Raw genomic sequence first — 19608 nt, 5'->3', positions numbered from 1 at the left:
AAGAGAGAAGAGAGTGAGAGAGTAAGAGAGTAAGAGTGTAGAGAGTAAGAGTGAGAGAGGGGGAGTACGAGAGAAGAGAGTGAGAGAGAGTAAGAGAGAGGAGAGAAAGAGTAGGGGTGAAGAGAAGTGGGAGTGAAGAGAAGTAGGAAGAGAAGTTGGAGTGAAGAGAAGTAGGAGTGAAGAGAAGTAGGAGTGAAGAGAAGTAGGAAGAGAAGTGGGAAGAGAAGTAGGAGTGAAGAGAGGTGAAGAGACGTACAAAGAAGTAGGAGTCGGAGCAGGAGGGGAGGTGGGGGAGGGGAGAGATGGGTGGTAGGAGGGAGGGTGGGGGAGAGAGACAGGAGGAGGGGGTTAGATGAAGAGGGGAGGGGAGTTGAGCCCATGTGGGGCAAAGGAGCGAAGAGAGAAGATTAATCCCTGTTCACGGCGCAAACGGGAGTTCGGATGGCCCTGTGCATGGACAATCCAAACGCGGACAGGTGTTGCTGCAAGGAGTGGCCGGCAGAACGGAAGTGGCGTGACACCGGGGTGTCATTACCAACGTTGATGTCTCGGAGGTGTTCCGCGAATCGGTCGGCCAGGCGGCGCCCCGTTTGTCCGATGTACAGAGAATGGCAGAGAGAGCAGGAGATGCAATAGATGATGTTGGTAGAAGTGCAGGTGAAGGAGTCGGTGATGCGATAGGGTCGGTGATGGGTGCTGGTGAGGAGGGTGGTGTTGGAGAGGTAAGGGCAAGTGCGGCAGCGTGGGCGGGAGCAAGGGAACGAGCCAGGCTGGGAGGTTGGGTTGGGGAAGAAGCTGTGGACCAAGAGGTCCCGTAGGTTGTGGGCTAGTTTGAAGAAGAGGAAGGGGTCGATTAGGGAAGATGTGGGAGGTGGAGGGGTCGGACTGGAGGCGCCGAAAAGCTCGGAGAATGGAGCGTTGGAGGGGTAGGGTGGTGGGATGGTAGGTGAGGGGAAAAGGGAGGCGGGAAACGGCAGGGCGGGTTCGGGGGGAGAGAGCAGATGCACGGTCCACAGAACGTGCTCTGGCAAGGGCGGTGTGGATGGTGGTGGGTGGATATCCACGCAGGTTAAAGTGGTGAGCCATATATATATATATATAGATAGATATATTCTTTTATTCTTTTATGTATATGTAAGGGACGACCGTGCGAACTCAAAAAGGAGAAATGGTGACGAATGGAAAAACAGGACTCCTTTTATTTAAACGCGTCACACGGTCGAACTCAAAATATATATATCAAATGATGATATACAAGATATGTTATACTACGATAACATAGATGACCAGCAATGGAAGACCACAACCGTATTAGATGAATAACAGAGATATTTATTGTGGCGTTAAAGTGTATGTCTGTGTGAGAGTGTGAATGCGACATATAATAACATAATCAAAGACAGGCCGTCGTACAAAGAAAAGTGTGTATGTGAGTGATACATGTGTGTATGAGTGTTTACAGCAAATAGAAAGAGTCAATAACATGTGAGCAATTATACCAGATCTTTAGTACACTATAGGAAAAGTTCTGTATGTGAAAGTGAGTTGGCTGAGTGTGGCAGTGCTGATCACTAGTTGTGATGTCGTGGCATCGATGCCGGGCCGTGATTCTTGTTATACAGATGTTCGTCGCTGGCTGAGAATTTCTTGTCTGTTTATTTACCGTGGTGAAGCTGAGTCACCTAACAGAATCGAAGAGAGAGATGTGCCGCGGAGGTTTGGTTTGGTGTACATAGAAAGTCGTGTAGACGCTGGTGGAGATTGTTGCTGGTTAGTAGTAATCGTGTTGGTCATGACGATGATGCTGGATAGTAGTAGTAGACTCTTGTTGCTGATGTGGCGACGGCGGAGGTCATCGTTGGCTGGACGAAGCTGTTGAAGTGGTCGCTGGAACTGCTGCTGCTGTCGTGTGGTACACGGAACAGATCTCAAAGAGAAGCTGGACCGAGACAATTTGTGGGGTATGAGTTAATCTATATATAGCGTTAAGAGGGCTCCAAATGCCTTCAGAATTTTACTCTATCACGTGACCTTATTAGGGGCCGTGATTGGTCAGTTTGCGTTCTGGCGGGAAAGGTTCGAAGAAGTTGCCGATTCGAATAATAATCAGTCACGTGATGACAAGGAATGGGTTCTCTACTACGCTCGCATTTATTTATATTTAAATGAGAAGATTGTATGTAATGGCGATAGTAGTTTTGTATCTAGTGACGATAGGTAGTTTCACTACACTAACCTCGCACCAGTCGGTTTGTCGAAGGCAAACAGACGAAATAAGGAAAAAAAAATTGTAGTGAAAAAGACTTATAGAACGGTTGGTCTATTACTGGCATTTTGTCACCATTTTTGGAAAAGTTATGTGAACTTTTCTTCACGTTTGGCTGTACAGATCAGAAGGGCTGTATGAACGAATCAACGTCAGGGGTCACCAATTGTAAGGGAAACTGTGTGAACAGGCTCGCGTTGACTGTACTAAGCTGTTGAAGTGGTTGCTGGAACTGCTGCTGCTGTCGTGTGGTACAGACAGACAGACAGACAGATAGATAGATAGATAGATAGATAGATAGATAGATAGATAGATAGATAGATAGATAGATAGATAGATATGAAAATGTATGTAAATTTATACATGTGCATGTATATATGTACGCATATATACTCTTTACTCTTTTACTCTTTTACTTGTTTCAGTCATTTCACTGTGGCCATGCTGGAGCACCGCCTTTAGTCGAGCGTATCGACCCCAGGACTTATTCTTTGTAAGCCTAGTACTTATTCTATCGCTACCTTTTGCCGAACCGCTAAGTTACGGGGACGTAAACACACCAGCATCGGTTGTCAAGCGACGTTGGGAGGACAAACACAGACACGCAAACACACACACACACACACACACACACACACACACACTCACACACACACACACACACACACACACACACACACACACACACACACACACACACACATATATATATATATATATATACGACGGGCTTCTTTCAGTTTCTTGTCTACCAAATCCACTCACAAGGCTTTCGTCGTCCCGAGACTATAGTAGAAGACACTTGCCCAAGGTGCCACGCAGTGGGACTGAATCTGGAACCATGTGGTTCAAAATATGTGTGTGTATACACAAATATGTATGTATACAAATATATACGTGTGTACATAAATTTATGTATCTGTGTGTGGGCACTGTCTTCATACACACACACACACACACACACACACACACACACACACACACATATACAAACACGTTTGTATAGACATGTATAAAATGGTACGTGTATATATGTATGTATGTATGTATGCATGTATGTGTGTGTGTGTGTATGTGTGTGTGTGTGTGTGTGTGTGTGTGTGTGTGTGTGTGTGTGTGTACGGATGTATGTCTGTATGTATATATGTATGTGTGTATATGTGTATAAATAAATATGTGTTGTTTTTCATAAGCGTATGACAAACAATTACGCGTTCGTGGGACAAAACTATCTTGCTAGTTATCTCCCTTCCACGCTAAAGTTTCTCCCTTAAACAAAATTCTCACAGAAGAAAGAGATAAAAAAAATCAACGCAAAAGGAACAACAAAAGAAAATATTTGTATGTTTACGTCCGAGCGTGATGCAATTCAATTGTTGAAATCAATAAAGTAATAAATAACAAAAGTATGAAGCTAGAATACATACATGGTACACAGGTTGGAACATTATATGGTATTTCCTTAATCAGATATTAACTAATTAATCTTGAAAAGACTTATTAGTTACAAAACTTCTCTTATCTATACCTCCTCTTCCAATTAGCGCCGCTGCGTAACACTGATACTTATAAGAAAATATCCGGTTATTTGAAGTTCCTAATCAAGAAGTAAATCGCTTTAGTCTGGGTATTTTCTCCTCTCCCTCTCCCTCTCATCCTCTCTCTCCTCTCTCCATTACTGTCTCTCTTTTTGTCTGTCACTTTCTGTCCCACCTTTCTCCGCCCTTCTCCCCCCTCTCTCTCTTTCTCTCTTTCTCTTACCCTCTCACTCTCACTGCATACATACATTCCAGTCACGAAAGCTTACTTGTCAAACGTCGTTGCATGCGGTACCCACATCCGTAGTAGCTTAATGTAACTATACGTCCGTGTGATTGATTACCTAACAGTGGATTTTAATTGTGAAATAAAACAGTTTCCAGCCTGGAATAAATTAATTGACTGTGCATCACAGTCTCCCTAACTTCTAAATGACTGCGTAAAACATCGAATGTAGCACACATCATAGTTTTCTAAAAAAGATTTTAAGGGTTATTCTGTCACACAATATCTACCTTGTTGTCTACTTCCATTCTCACCTGGAATTTTTTTTCTTCCTTCAATCTTTTGTATTTCTAGAAATCTTTTCACTGTCTTTTTATGCACATGTCTGCTTATTCTCTGAATATTTCTTTATCTCTTTATCTCTCTTTCTCTCCCTCTCTCCCTCTCCCTCTCTCTCTCTCTAACTGTATACACACACACATGCACACACGCACACACACACACACAGGCACGAACACGCACACACAGCTACGCGCACACATGCACATATACATACAAATATATATATATATATATATATATATATATATATATATATATATATTATACCTATCCATCTATCTATCTATACATATATACATATATATATATATATATATATATATATATATATATATATATATATATATATATATATATATATATATATATACATATACGAAGCTTCCTTCCCAACCACATATGGTTCTGGGTTCAGTCCCACTGAGTGGCAGCTTGGGCAAATGTCTCGTGATTGAATTTGGTAGACGGAAACTGAAAGAAACCCGTCTTATATATTTATATATATATATATATATATATATATATATATATATATATATATATATATATATATATATGTATGTATGTATGTATGTATGTATATGTTTGTGTCTATGTTTATTCCCACACCGTCGCTTGACAACCGATGTTGGTGTGTTTGTGTCCCCGTGACCTAGCGGTTCGACAAAAGTGTTGTCTTAAATAGACCTATTCACAATGTATGTGAATATACACGTATGTGTGTTGTGCGTGTGTGTGTGTGTGTATGTGTCTCTGTGTGTGTACGTATGTATATGTATGTATATATGTATATTTATCTATCTATCTATCTATCTATCTATCTATATATATATATATATATATATATATATATATATATATATATATATATATAAATATATATATATATATATATATATATATATATATTGTTATCTATAAAAGGCAGATTTTCTGTGTGTGTGTGTGTATGTTTGAAATTCATACATTTACACAATTCCAAATTTCTTGGATTAAAGAATCGCAATTAATATTCTAAATACAATTTGTTAGGTCACTGCGTCATTTTTTCACTCAAAAAAATTACTAATAACGAAATTGCCGTCCTAGCTCCTGATGAAGCAATTGCTGGTGATCTGTTGCTACAGAGTTCTGCCAGAACTGTATCAGATTGGGCAGTAGATGTTGATGCACCATTTTGCATTATGTTCAAAGTAGCTTCTGGAATGTGGTGAATTGCTGCAGTCTGTTGCTGTCTTTTTAAACCGGTTGCTTTCTTTCCTCACCAAGCTGTCTTGTTTGGAGGCATAATCTATGTACATATTAAAGAGAACAACAAAAGTTATAACAGATAGCAGGGTCGGTAGTTTTCACATTTCGGTAATTTTTCAGATTAACACCCGCACGATTACGTAACCGTAACCTTAAAACCCTAACCCTGACCCTAAAACGGTAATCGTTACACTAACCCTCATCGTAACACTAACCGTAACCCTAAAACCGTAACCCTGACCCAAAAACCATAACCTTAACACCCTAGTGAAAATCGTGCAGGTGTTATGAAAAATTACCCACATTTGTAATGAAGTTCACTGATTTGCAATGTGTTGTCCATAAGCTCCGTAGTTTGTACATTTACAAAACGTTAACGAACATGAGTTATCTTGTAGTGAATGCTTGTGTGTACGTGCGCGTGTATGCGTTTGAGAGAGTGAGAAAAGAGGGAGAGAGGAAAAGAGAGAGAGGGAGAGAGGAAAAGAGAGAGAGGGAGAGAGGAAAAGAGAGAGAGGGAGAGAGGAAAAGAGAGAGAGGGAGAGAGGAAAAGAGAGAGAGGGGGGAAAAGGAATAGAGAACGGAGCAATGAAGAAAGAGAAAGAGAGGAAAGGAGAACGGAAGACAGTTATAAAATATCAATGCGTGCGCATGTTTATATAAGAAACACACAGAAACAAAATCTTATATCTATAATGTTGATGTGTATATGTGTTTACGTGTATGTTGTTGTCACAGATCACGTATGTGTGGTCGTGTGTGTCTTTACATTCTATGTTATGAAAAATATGTTAGAGGTAGAGGGATAGAAGAAAGCTATTAAATGGGAGAGAGGAAGAAGAACGAAGTAAGAGTGAAAAGGTAGAAGGAAAGAATAGTCTTAAAGCAAGTTAATCTATGACTTTGTATGTATCACTTTCTCTCTCTCTCTCTCTCTCTCTCTCTCTCTCTCTCTCTCTCTCTCTCTCTCTCTCTCTCTCTTTCTCTCTCTCTCTCTCTCTCTTTTACTCTTACTCTGTATATTATATGTTGAGCGCGTGATCGATGTGTAAGAACGCCGATACAGGTAGAAGGGAAGAAATAAAATGTTGCTAGAAACAACAGCTAAATCTCCCTTAAATCACACAAAGTAAACGGAATTTAAAAAATTTAATTACTGCACTGGAAAGTTCACATCGAGAAAATTCCATTGATGTAAAAATTTGTACGAAAAAGTAGAAAATGTGGATTTCTATAAACTTTTAAAAAGGCTTCACACAGATACAGAACTTCAGCATTATATATTAAGATGGGCAGCACACACACACACACACACACACACACACTAAATTTAAAAAATGACAGGTATTTGTATATATGTGTGTATTAATGTGTATTCTGTGTGTCTCTCTCTATATATATATGGTAGTAATTAAATGTGTTTTAAGAAAGATATTCAAAAAATTCAGTTTGTAGGGAATAAATGTTTGACTGTCAATCGTATTTGGAAGAGACTGACAGGTATTTGTATGTATGTGTGTATTTGTACATATGTATGTATGAGTGTGTATTCAAAAATATCTATATTTACACTTAAAAGTTGGTTTTCACACTCAGCCCTGTTCTGCAGAATCAGTGTAGCGACGGGAGGTTCGTGCCCATCTCTACGTTCTGAGTTCAAATTCCGCCGAAGTCGACTTTGCCTTTCATCCTTTCGGGGTCTAAAAAATAAGTACCAGTTGAACACAGGGGTCGATATAATCGACTATTCTCCACCTGCCCCAAGCCGCCATTGTGGGAAAAATTGTAAGTAATAATAATAATAATAATAATAATAATAATAATAATAATAATAATAATAATAATAATAATAATGACGTCTGCCGATCAAACTCCCAACCCACAACTAAGTATTAAGTGTATATATATATATGAGCAACACACACACACACACACACACACACACACACACACACACACACACACACACACACACACACTAAATAAAAAAAATGTTAGTAAGTAAAAGTGTTTTAATAAAGATTGTTAAATTTTCAGATTAATACCGGCACGATTTTCACTACAGTGTTAGGGTTAGGGTTAGGACTAAAAAGTGGAAAATGCGGATTTCTATAAACTTTTAAAAAGGCTTCACAGATACAGAACTTCAGCATTATATATGAAGATGGGCAACACACACACACACACACACACACACACACACACACACACACTAAATAAAAAAGAAATGACAGGTATTTGTATGTATGTGTGTATTAATGTGCATTCTGTGTGTATATATATATGGTAGTAAGTAAATGTGTTTTAAGAAAGATATTCAAAAAATTCAGTTTGTAGGGAATAAATGTTTGACTGTCAATCGTATTTGGAAGAGAGTGACAGGTATTTGTATGTATGTGTTTATTTGTACGTATGTATGTATGAGTGTGTATTCAAAAATATCTATATTTACACTTAAAAGTTGGTTTTCACACTCAGCCCTGTTCTGCAGAATCAGTGTAGCGACGGGAGGTTTGTACCCATCTCTACGTTCTGAGTTCAAATTCCGCCGAAGTCGACTTTGCCTTTCACCCTTTCGGGGTCTAAAAAATAAGTACCAGTTGAACACAGGGGTCGATATAATCGACTATTCTCCACCTGCCCGAAGCTGCCCTTGTGAGAAAAATTAAAAATAATAATAATAATAATAATGTCCTCTGCCGATGAAAGTCCCAACCCACAACTAAGTCTTAAGTGTATATATATATACATATATATATGGGCAACACACACACACACACACTAAATAAAAAATGTTAGTAAGTAAAAGTGTATTAAAAAAGATTGTTAAATTTTCAGATTAACACCGGCATGATTTTCACTACAGTGTTAGAGTTGGGGTTTTAGGGTCAGGGTTGGGGTTAGGGAGGTAATCGTGCGGGTGTTAATCTCAAGATTTACGAAAAGATTTTCCAAAAAACTCACAGTTTGTAGGGAATAAATGTTTGTCGATCGTATTTAAAAAAGATGTATGACTGGTGAAGGACGAGTTAGAAATAACTTACAATTCCCGCCAATTAGAATGAGGTATGTATGTATATATGTATGTATGTATATATGTATGTCGTATTAAAATGAAACCATTAAAGTGAAACTATCTCTCATTGCACTATCAAAATGTGATTGTTTCAGTTTTGATACTGAAATGGTTTTCTGTTACGGTCAATGTTTCTCCTTCCTTTCTTTTTGTATTTGTTGTTGGATTGTTCGTAAAGTTTTTCTAAGCACTGTAAAAGAACTCGGAAGGTTGGACCACCAACCAGGCCAATCGAAATACCCTTAAAGCCAAGAACTTTTCAGCACTCCCTCGTGGCTGTGTTGTATGAAGGCACAGGTGTGGCTGTGTGCTAGGAAGCTTGCTTCTGAACGACATGATTCCAGGTTCAATGAACTTGTGTGGCACCTTGGGCATGTCTTCTACTATAGCCTCGAGCCGATCAAAGCCATGTTGTGGAGTTGGTAGACGGAAACTGAAAGAAGCCCGTCGTATATATGTATATATACGTGTGTGTGTGTGTGTATCAGTGTCTATGTGTGTGTCTACATGTCTGTGTTTGTCCGACCACAGTTTGACAAGTAATGTTGGTGTGTTTACCTTCCTGTAACTTCAGTTCAGCAAAAAAGACCGATGAAGTTAGTACCAGGCTCAAGAAAATATAAGTACCGGGGTCGTTCATTCGACTAAAACTTCTTCAAATCTGTGCTCGGCCTCAGTCTAATGGCTGAAACAAGTAAAAGATGTGTGTGTGTGTGTGTGTGTGTGTGTGTGTGTGTGTGTGTGTGTGTGTGTGTGTGTGTGTGTGCGTGCGTGCGTGTGTGCGCGCGTGCGTGTGCGCGCGTGCGCGCGTGTTTGCGTATGTATGTATATTTTGGTGTAAGTGTATTCAAATATATATATATGTATGCATGTCTGTCTGTCTGTATGTATGTATGTATATATATATATATATATATATATATATATATATATATATATATATATATATATATATATATATATATATACATATATATATATATGTTGTTGTACTTGGGGATGGTCATATTGCCATATTGCCAGTTTAGCCAATAAAAACACATGCACTGTATATTTGGTGTTAATTTGCTTCAGCTTTATATTACATTACATTACATTAATCCTATTTCGGCCAGAGTTCTTTCGTCACACTTCTGTGACCTCATCAGTGGTCCTTTGCTTTCTTCTTTCTTATGTGTATCCCACCTTGCTAACGATCAGCCATTTTGTATTTGGTATTCCTATTGCATGTGTCTACGCATGCGTATCCCTCAATGTGTGTCTATGTTTTTGTAAGTGCATGCGTGTGTATGGGGAGTTCCTGTATTATCTATATCCTCTGTTAATACATGTTCGTTTATTTTTGTTTTTATTTATTTATTTGTTCACGTGTTTATACCTACTTCTTTTTCTTTTATTTTTTGTATTTAATTTAATTTTGTTAACGTATGTAGTATTTAATTCCATTTGTTTATCTATGTATTGTATTATATTTTGTTCATATTGTTATTGGTTTATGGGGAATTTATTGTCATATGTTGTGGTTTGTTAGGGGTGTGTGTTAGTGTTCCATTCCAGTTTCCTATTCAGGCTAGGTTTATCTTCTATTATGTGTGTAGCTTCTGTAATTTGTCTAAGTGCTGCGTTTGTGCTATGTGTGGATAAGATTTTAATTTCTATGTTGTTGAGTGAGCCTCTGTGTTCTTGCTCAGCGTGCTGGTACAGAACTGATGAGCTCTTCTCTTCCTCAAGTTCCCTCCAATGTCAATTTACCCGCTCTCCTATGTTCCGTGCTGTTTCACCTACATACGTCGTTGTTTTGTTACTGCATCGTCTCTCTGTACATCTTATACTATAGACCACATTTCTGGTTTTACAGTTTGTTTGTGGGCTAAATCTACATACAGTATACATATATATATATATATATATATATATATATATATATATATATATATATATATATATATATATATATACATATATATATATATATATATTCTACTAAAATCTTCTTCAAGGCAATGCTCGGTCGCAGTCTAATGGCTATTAGTTTAGTGACAATTATAATTCTCACTTTTGGTGAAACATTGCAAACTGTTGTTTATATTAAATATACATATATATATAATATGAAACTAGCACGATCAGAAATGAGAGCTAAGGTCTCAATTCAACCGCCATAACGCACCTAAATCATATAAAAAAATAACAGTATGCGAGGAAACGGGCAAAGAATTAAAAAGCATACCTATAAAGATTATGTTGTTCAGATGCTCTTATACCATGATTTCGGGTATTGGCTCGTGAGCCTTAACCCTCATCAGTATGAGTCACTTGGCAAGAAATTCTAAATCCGTTATAAATCCATTAGTGCTCTGGTTTGTTTAGTGCCAAAAACCAGCAACGGATGGTGCTAAATATTTATGAGCAAAAGACATTCAAATGTTTACATTCGAAATGCAATGTTACTATTGTTGATACCGTCTATGGCAAATATTTTTAATTGATAATATTAACAGCAGTAGCATAGTTTACAGGTTTAATTGCATTATAAGCTACAAAATATAAAATTAGCACGAAGCTTTAAGGATGCAGTGAGCATCAACCTATTCAGAAATGAGAGCTAAGGTCTCAATTCAACCGCCATAACGCACCAAAATCATAGAAAATAACATATATATATGTAATTAATATAAACAGCAGTTTGCAATGTTTCACCAAGAGGGATATATGCATCTATATAAGTAGTGGGGGAGCATCATAATAGCCATGTGTTGAGAGGAATTCTTTGGGGTTTGAATAGTTCACCTCTGGAAACATGTGTGTTTCGTTCATCATTCTTAGACAAACCTTATTCTGAGATCTGTTGAGCGGGATTGGGCTACTCGACCTGAAGAAAACTCTAACTGAGCCCCACCTGAAAGGTCATGCGCTATTTATCTTGATATGCGATCACCATATCGCTCCCATGTGATTGTGATGCATGTGCCTGGTGTACCTTTATCAGACAGGTAATCATGATGGGTATATTGGGCTTTGTATATTTGTACCTCACTGTCACTTTGATGGCATACACTGCTCTCTCACTCAATAATAATAATGATAATAATAATAATAATAATAATAATAATAATAATAATAATAATAATAATAATAATAATAATAATAATAATAATAATAATAATAATAATAATAATAATAATAATAATAATAATAATAATAATAATAATAATAATAAAAAGAAAAATTAGCTAGCAGATGGGAACAGAAACCTCTGCATAGCAAGTATGTGGCTCGTAGCAAACAAGTTGATGTCGACCAGAAACGCACGCATCAGTGGTTACGAAGTTCAGGGCTAAAAGCAGAGATTGAAGGTTTCATATTGGCTGCTCAAGACTAAAGCTTATTAACTCGGAACTACCAAGCCAATGTGATAAAAAATGGAGTTGACCCAAAATGCCGATTTTGTAACGATGCGATTGAAACTATAGACCACCTAATCTCAGGGTGTAGTCTTAGCACCTGTAGAATATAAAGCAAGACACGACAATATGTCAACACTATAAAATCAAAACTGACAAATGGTATAAACACCATCCTGAAGCTGTGACTGAGGGAGAAAATGTATCGATTCTCTGGGACTTCCCCGTACATACTGACAAGGCTATAAAAGCTAGTAAACCGGATATTATTATAAAAGATCAGACAAAGAAAACGTGTTTATTAATTGACATGAGTATTCCCTCTGATCATAATATAGCGGCGAAAGAATTTGACAAGATCAGTAAATATAAAGACTTGCTAATAGAAATTGAAAAAATGTGGCACCTCAAGGCGACTACCATACCAGTGATTGTAGGATCTCTAGGAATGATAAAAAAAAAAGGTACTGAAACGTATTTGAAAATGATACCAGGCTTACCATCGTGCTAACTGGAACGACTCATGTACTGAGAAGATCATTATCGCTGTGAAAACAACATCCATTCATGAATTAAAAAAAAATTTTTTTTCTTAAATACATGTTTTACCTGTGAATTTGCGTGTGTAAACTGGGAATGCATACAACGAGTTGTACGGAAAATACTCGGCGAGAAATGGAAGAAAATTTGAAGAAAGAAGAAAAAAACAACAACATAATGATGATAATAATAATAATAATAATAATAATAATAATAATAATAATAATAATAATAATAATAAAGCAAGAAAGTATCTTACTCAGTAACAAAACAGGCAAAGGAATATCTAAGTGAATTCCAATTGCAACAAATTCAAGAATTAGACGAACTAGAAACACCTACAGAAAAAGCTAAGCGCTTGAAAACCCGTGCTAAAATTGCTGCCTTAGCTATTATGACTGAAAAATGGCATGGAAAACCTCTCAATGGCAAATACCCAAAGAGAGCGAATAATGCAGATATTGACAAAGCCCTTACCCACCAATGGTTAATGGCCTCTGGATTGAAATCAGAAACAGAGGGGTTTATCATAGCAGCCCAAGATCAATGCCTACCTACAAAGAACTACCAGGCCAACATATTAAAGAACGGCAGCTCCCCATTATGTCGTATATGCCAACAACAAAATGAGACCATCGATCATGTTGTCTCCATGTGCAGTCTGCTTGCGCCTACAGAGTATCTCAACAGGCATGATAGAGCTGCACAATATATTCACTGGGTAATATGCAAAAACCTGGACTTGCCCCATGATAAAAACTGGTGGGAACACAAACCACCCCCAGTACTTGAAAATGATCACATTGCACTCCTCTGGAACTTCACCATTCAAACTGACAGAAAGATAGACGCAAATAGGCCAGACATCATACTGAAAGACTTCAGACAAAAATCATGCCTCCTCATTGATATGACTGTCCCAATTGATATAAACGTATCTGTCAAGACCTACCAAAAACTGAGCAAATATAAAGATCTTGAAATAGAAATTAGCAAAATGTGGAATCTGAAGACGAAAACAATACCTATTGTCATAGGTGCCCTGGGAATGACAGCGAAACGGGCTGATTACTACCTAGCTCAGATACCAGGAAACCCCAAAATGGCTGAAGTCCAAAAGATAGTGCTCATGGGAACTGCCCATATCCTACGTAAAATACTGTCTATGTGATCTCAAATTTTAAAGCAAACATAATTTTCTTATGGTTTCTTAAACATTCACTTGAACAAAACTGTACAAATCCAAATATATGGTACCCTAGGCATAACACCTACATGAACTTCTAACTTGTTGTCTCTTGAGGTCTCTGGGTGAGACTTGGATCCAACTTGTACAAATGCAAAACAAAAGTCAAACATAAAATAATAATAATAATAATAAAAGGCTTTCGACAGTGTTCCCCACACGTGGATTCTGGAAACACTAGCCATAAACAAGGTGGCACCAATTATCATAAAATACATAGAGCACTCAATGAACAAATGGCAGACAGTGCTACAGCTCCAAACAAAAGAGGGACTTGTGAAAACGAAAGCCATCCCCATTAGAAGAGGAATATTCCAGGGAAACACGCTCTCTCCACTCCTGTTCTGCCTGGCACTCACACCTCTAACAGAATTGCTAAATAGAACTGGATGCGGTTACAAATGCTATGGAAAAACAGTCAGCCACCTTCTATATATGGATGACCTAAAATTATATGCAAAAAACGACAAAGAGCTAGAAACACTACTACAGACAGTACACGGCTTTACCAAGGAAATAGAAATGAAATTCGGATTAGAAAAATGTGCCAAAGCAACCCTGAAAAGAGGAAAATTAGTTAAAAGTAGCAATATAACACTAGATAAAGCCAATGAAATAAGAGAACTAGACGAAAGCCAACCATATAAGTATTTAGGAGTCAATGAACTAGATAGGATACAACATACACAAATGAAAGAAAAAATAAAGAAAGAGTACTATAGACGAGTTAGATCAATACTAAAAACAGAGCTCAATGCTAAAAACAAGATAATGGGTATCAATACTTTAGCTGTCCCAGTTATAAGCTACAGCTACAACATCCTTAACTGGACACTAAACGAACTATGTAAAATAGACAGGAAAACAAGAAAAATAATGACAGGATATAGGATGCACCACCCAAAATCTGACATAGAAAGGCTATATATACAACGCACAGAAGGTGGCAGGGGTCTTATACAGCTAGAAAACTATTATAAAATAACCACCATAGGACTGCAAAAATACCTACTCCAGAAGCAAGGGAAACTAATACAAATAGCCACAAAACACGAGCAAAACAAAAAACTGTTTTCAGTATTTAAGGAAGCTGACAAATACAAACAAGAAATCAATCTACCTAACAAATACGAAGAAGAAGAAGAAGAAACAACAAAAGCTATAAAACAAATGAAATCCAAACTAAAACTAGAACAGCAACGGACCATGATAAAACGATGGCAAGAAAAGCCCCTACATGGTAAATACTGGGCTAAACTAAATGCGAAAGAAATAGACAGAGAAAAATCCCAGCGATGGCTGAGAAGCTCAGGACTCAAAGCAGAGACTGAAGGATTTTTAATTGCTGCACAAGACCAAAGCCTCCCCACCAGAAATTACCAAAAACACATAATGAAAAGAAATATAACAAGTAACTGTAGAATATGTGGAGATCGACAAGAAACAATAAATCATATTATCTCTGGCTGCCCAGTCCTGGCTAAGAAGGAATATATTCACAGACACGACAGAGCTGGGACCTATATACACTGGAAGCTATGCCAACATTATGGAATAGCAACAGAAAAAAGATGGTATAAACACGCCAGAAAAGGTCACAGAAAACGAGAAAGCAACCATACTCTGGGATATGCCAATACACACAGATAGAGAAATTAAGGCAAATAGACCAGATATAGTTGTCAAAGATCATGAAGGAAAAAAATGCCTTCTAATTGATGTTTCAATACCAGCAGATGACAACGTTTCTCTAAAAGAAATGGAAAAACTTTCAAAATACAAAGACCTGGAAATAGAGATAACTCGAATGTGGAATCTAAAAACAGAAACAATTCCTATCATAGTAGGTGCCTTAGGTATAATAAAAAAATATTCAGACAAATACATAACAAAAACACCAGGACTTACAAATATATATAACATACAGAAAATTGCACTACTGGGTACTGCACACATTCTACGCAAAACACTTTCAATACAGTAAACATAAGAGCACCACAGCAAACCACAGCACATACCCAAGGCGCACAGAGCTGCGCTCGGTAGTGAAGTGAAAGCACGTTATAAAAATAAAACTACTGAATAATAATAATAATAATTGACGCTCACATGTCTCCTTGTAAGAATCAAATCATGATTATGGCTCCCAACACACAGAAATGGGAAGGGAACAGGCCCAACTTATGAGTAGTAAGAGCTCTGCAGCTTAGTTGACAATTTTACTGGAGATGGTGTCTCGTTAAAAATACCAGTTGGTGGCTAAAACACAAACATCATTGTTGTGTGAAAATGCCTAATACAAATGTATTAAATAACGGTGTTGTATACAAAGCCAGAGGCAGAGAAGAAGATGAGATAAGGAAACAAACTGAACGGTAATTGAATACTTGTTCAGGAGTGAATTCAGTAGAAGGGGATTCCGACAGCGAATGAAAGCAAAATGGAATGCGACTCTTCGAAATAAGTGAGCAACGGTTAGCCGACCAGGCAAAAGAAATAAGAGCAAAAGGATGGCTAACAGATATGGGGATTGAAGAGATAAAAAGGAAATTAGAAATAGAAATAATACTTCGCCAACAAATAACGTGCTCAGTGAGAACAGAGAAATAAATGGCAGCAGTGTAGACGTACAGCAAATTGTAAATGTGAATGCATTCTCAGTTAACCAAACAGAAGTAATAGGAAGAGCTATATCACAAGAATACGATGATGACCAAAAAGATATAGTGAGGATGTTGTGCCGATATATTACAGAAGCCCAGGATCAAGCAGCCCACAATCTAAAGTACATTCATCGGCGCAAGCTCATGATTGAAATCGAAAACATAGATTCGATCCTTATACTATTCCAAACAAGAAATATAACCGAAACTAACAAGGTTATTTGGGCTGTAGATACGGAGTTGGATACAAAAGGAGAGAACGCAAAGAAACATACTGGCGTAGACGAACTTTTCAGAAACAAAGTTAAAAAGACATTTAGGACAAGTTGATAGATTGAAAAGAGAATTGCAGGACGAAAGCATAAGAATAATGCTGGAAAGAACATATAGAATAAGCGATAAAGGGTATGATGTAATATTGAAAGAATTGAAACAAAGAGTAGTAGCAATCAAAGCAAAACTGAAAAGATATGACAAAACAATTCAGACAAAACAGATTGTTTGAAGCAAATCAGAAGAAACTCTTTCAGGAGCTAGAAGGACAAATACACGTAACAATGATACCAGATGCAGAGGAAAGCAAGGCATCCAGGAGAGGGATCTGGGACCAACCTGCAGAGCATAATGATGAAGCAGGGTGGTTGCATAAAATCCAAGATAAATTAAGAAATATAGAAATCCAAGAAGACATAAAAATAACTACAAAAATGATTAAAGAGCATTGAAGAAAATTCCCAAATTGGAAGAGCCCAGGACTGGATGGGGTCCAATGTTATTGGATGAAAAAGCTGAGAAGGCTCCATGGATAGCGCAACAGCTAGATGAATGCTTGCAGGAAGGCGCAGTACCCAGCTGGATGACAAAGGGAAAGACATTCCTGAAAAGAGATATGCATCCAACTTTAGATCAATAACGTGCCTTCTGTTAATGTGGAAACTAATGTCAGGTGCTTTGGCTGGTGAACTGTGTAGATACTTAGATAGACAAACCTGAGCATGGCATGGGTTGACTATTGTAAAGCATACGATATATCACACTCCTGAATATGAACAATGGAAATGTACGGAGTAGCAGAAAACATGAGTAGCTTCATATGGAATAGTATGAAGTGCTGGAGAACGGAATTGTCAGCAGGAAACCAACTATTAGAAGAAGTGAAAATCAAGAGGATTAGGGAATGCTCTCATTAAATGAAATATATACATACATACATACATACATACATACATACGTACGTACGTACGCACGCACGTACGTATGTATGTATGTATGTATGTATGTATGTATGTATGTATGTATGTATAAAAATTCAATTAAAGGCTAAAAACCTCAATAAGGGGTAATAAAATCCAATTAATAAACTAGTTTATTACCTATTACAAAAAGCATTGAATATTAGATTTAATATTCAACTGTAAGGTAATTGGATAAACCAGGGTTTATATATTTTTTAATAAAATAAGAAAATAGAGATCATTAAATTAATAATTATTTATTAGTTGCAAAACTGGACGTCATCTCTGACTGCTGTTTCGATTCAAGAAATTTAGAAATTAATTAATAGAATTAAAAGCATTTTAAAGTTGAATCTCATCGGAGGTGGAAAAAGATATAGAAACATATAAGATATATAAAATATATAAGGACTTAGGAGTATATAAAAGACATAGAACGCTGTTATTTGAACAACAGCGTTCTATGAAGTAAGCCGAGGTAAAGGAAGTAGAACAATCTAGTATGGAAGTAAGTAACGAGAGAGAGGTAAAGAGGAAAATAATTCAAGTGAAAATTAGAAAATAGTGAGGGAGTACACCAAGGTTTTCAAATAAAGACATAAAAAGGATCAATATATAAGAATTTACTAATAATTGCTTTTAATGAGCTTAGCTTCGATACCGGAAATAAGAATATAGTTTGGAGCGAAAAAATAAATAGCAAAAGAGAGTGGAAGAGAAGAATAACGTAGGAGAAAAGCTATATAATATAAAGTGGAAGTTCGTCAATAGAAAATAATATAGCTGTTATAGTTTATGGGATAAAATGCCATATTTACTATTGAACTATAGTTTGTTATTAATATAAATAAATAAATAAATAAATAAATAAATAAATAAATAAATAAAGAGGTTAATAAACTTATTAACAACGAAAAGTAATTTCGATTTGTATATATTGTTCAATATAGGGAAATAATTTTCGGTCAAGGCAAGGTAAGTAAAGGTAGAAATGTAGTAGAATTAAATTAAAATGAATTAAACATTATAAATAAGTAAATAAGATTAATAAGGTTAATATTTATATGTATATTTTTTATCTCAATAAGTAAATAGTTAAATAGATAAATAACTAATAAATAATAAATAAATAAGAAAATCAAGATAATAAAGTCGCCAGATAAGATTAACATGTTATAATGTGGATAAAATGTGCTTATAAGATGTATAGAAGTTTAAAATAATACATAAATAAATAAATATAACTGCGTATGATGGTTAAATAAGTAAGCAAGGTAAATTAAATAAAAAATTAATTAAGTAATAGTTAATTAAGTAAAATTAATAAACTAAATAGAAATATACAGTGATTGGATAGTTGTGCAATTATAGATAGGTATAAATAAATACAATGGGTTGTAAAGAAGGGTTTATTATCAATATAGAGCCAGAAAATGGGAGAAGCAAATATACAAGTTAGTCTAAATTATATTGGTTGTACATAAATATTACATGAATAATAAATAGGAGTGAGAAGTATAAACTATCAAATAAGCCAAAGACATAATGAGAGGGGTTGAGGAATAAGACGCTGATATATTAATAAAAATAATAATTATTCATTTATCTGTATTTAAAAAAGACAAATTTTTGTCCGTGTGTAGACAAGAATTATTTCGTTCATCTCCAGGGTTAAGAAAAGGGAGTTTTGCAGAGAGGATGAAAACATTTTTCATTTAAACGCAAAAAAACATTTATTATTAACTTCATAAGAAGGTACTGAGGCTAATATCTCCCATTTTAAATCGTAATGTATATTCTTATCCGTTAACTCCCAGATAA

At 36.4% G+C, this 19608-nt stretch overlaps 1 protein-coding gene across 5 annotated transcripts in view; it reads right to left on the bottom strand.

Moving 5' to 3' along the window:
- Positions 1–19608, bottom strand: part of LOC106882458 (beta-1,3-galactosyl-O-glycosyl-glycoprotein beta-1,6-N-acetylglucosaminyltransferase 3) — a 158041-nt gene that overhangs the window by 56862 nt on the left and 81571 nt on the right. For 3 of the 5 annotated variants that reach the window (XM_052973544.2, XM_052973545.2, XM_052973543.2), the window contains exon 1: positions 3694–4469. The exons of the other annotated variants lie outside the window; for them this stretch is intronic. The gene's annotated coding sequence lies outside the window, so the exon portion shown is untranslated. Of the gene's footprint in view, positions 1–3693; positions 4470–19608 lie in introns of those variants that run through there. 5 annotated transcript variants of the gene reach the window in all.

This window comes from Octopus bimaculoides, chromosome Z (genome assembly GCF_046866305.1).
Source record: "Octopus bimaculoides isolate indiv1 chromosome Z, ASM4686630v1, whole genome shotgun sequence".
Taxonomy (NCBI): domain Eukaryota; kingdom Metazoa; phylum Mollusca; class Cephalopoda; order Octopoda; family Octopodidae; genus Octopus; species Octopus bimaculoides.
The sequence above is the reverse complement of the archived record's forward strand: the minus strand, read 5'-3'. Positions and strand labels throughout refer to the sequence as shown.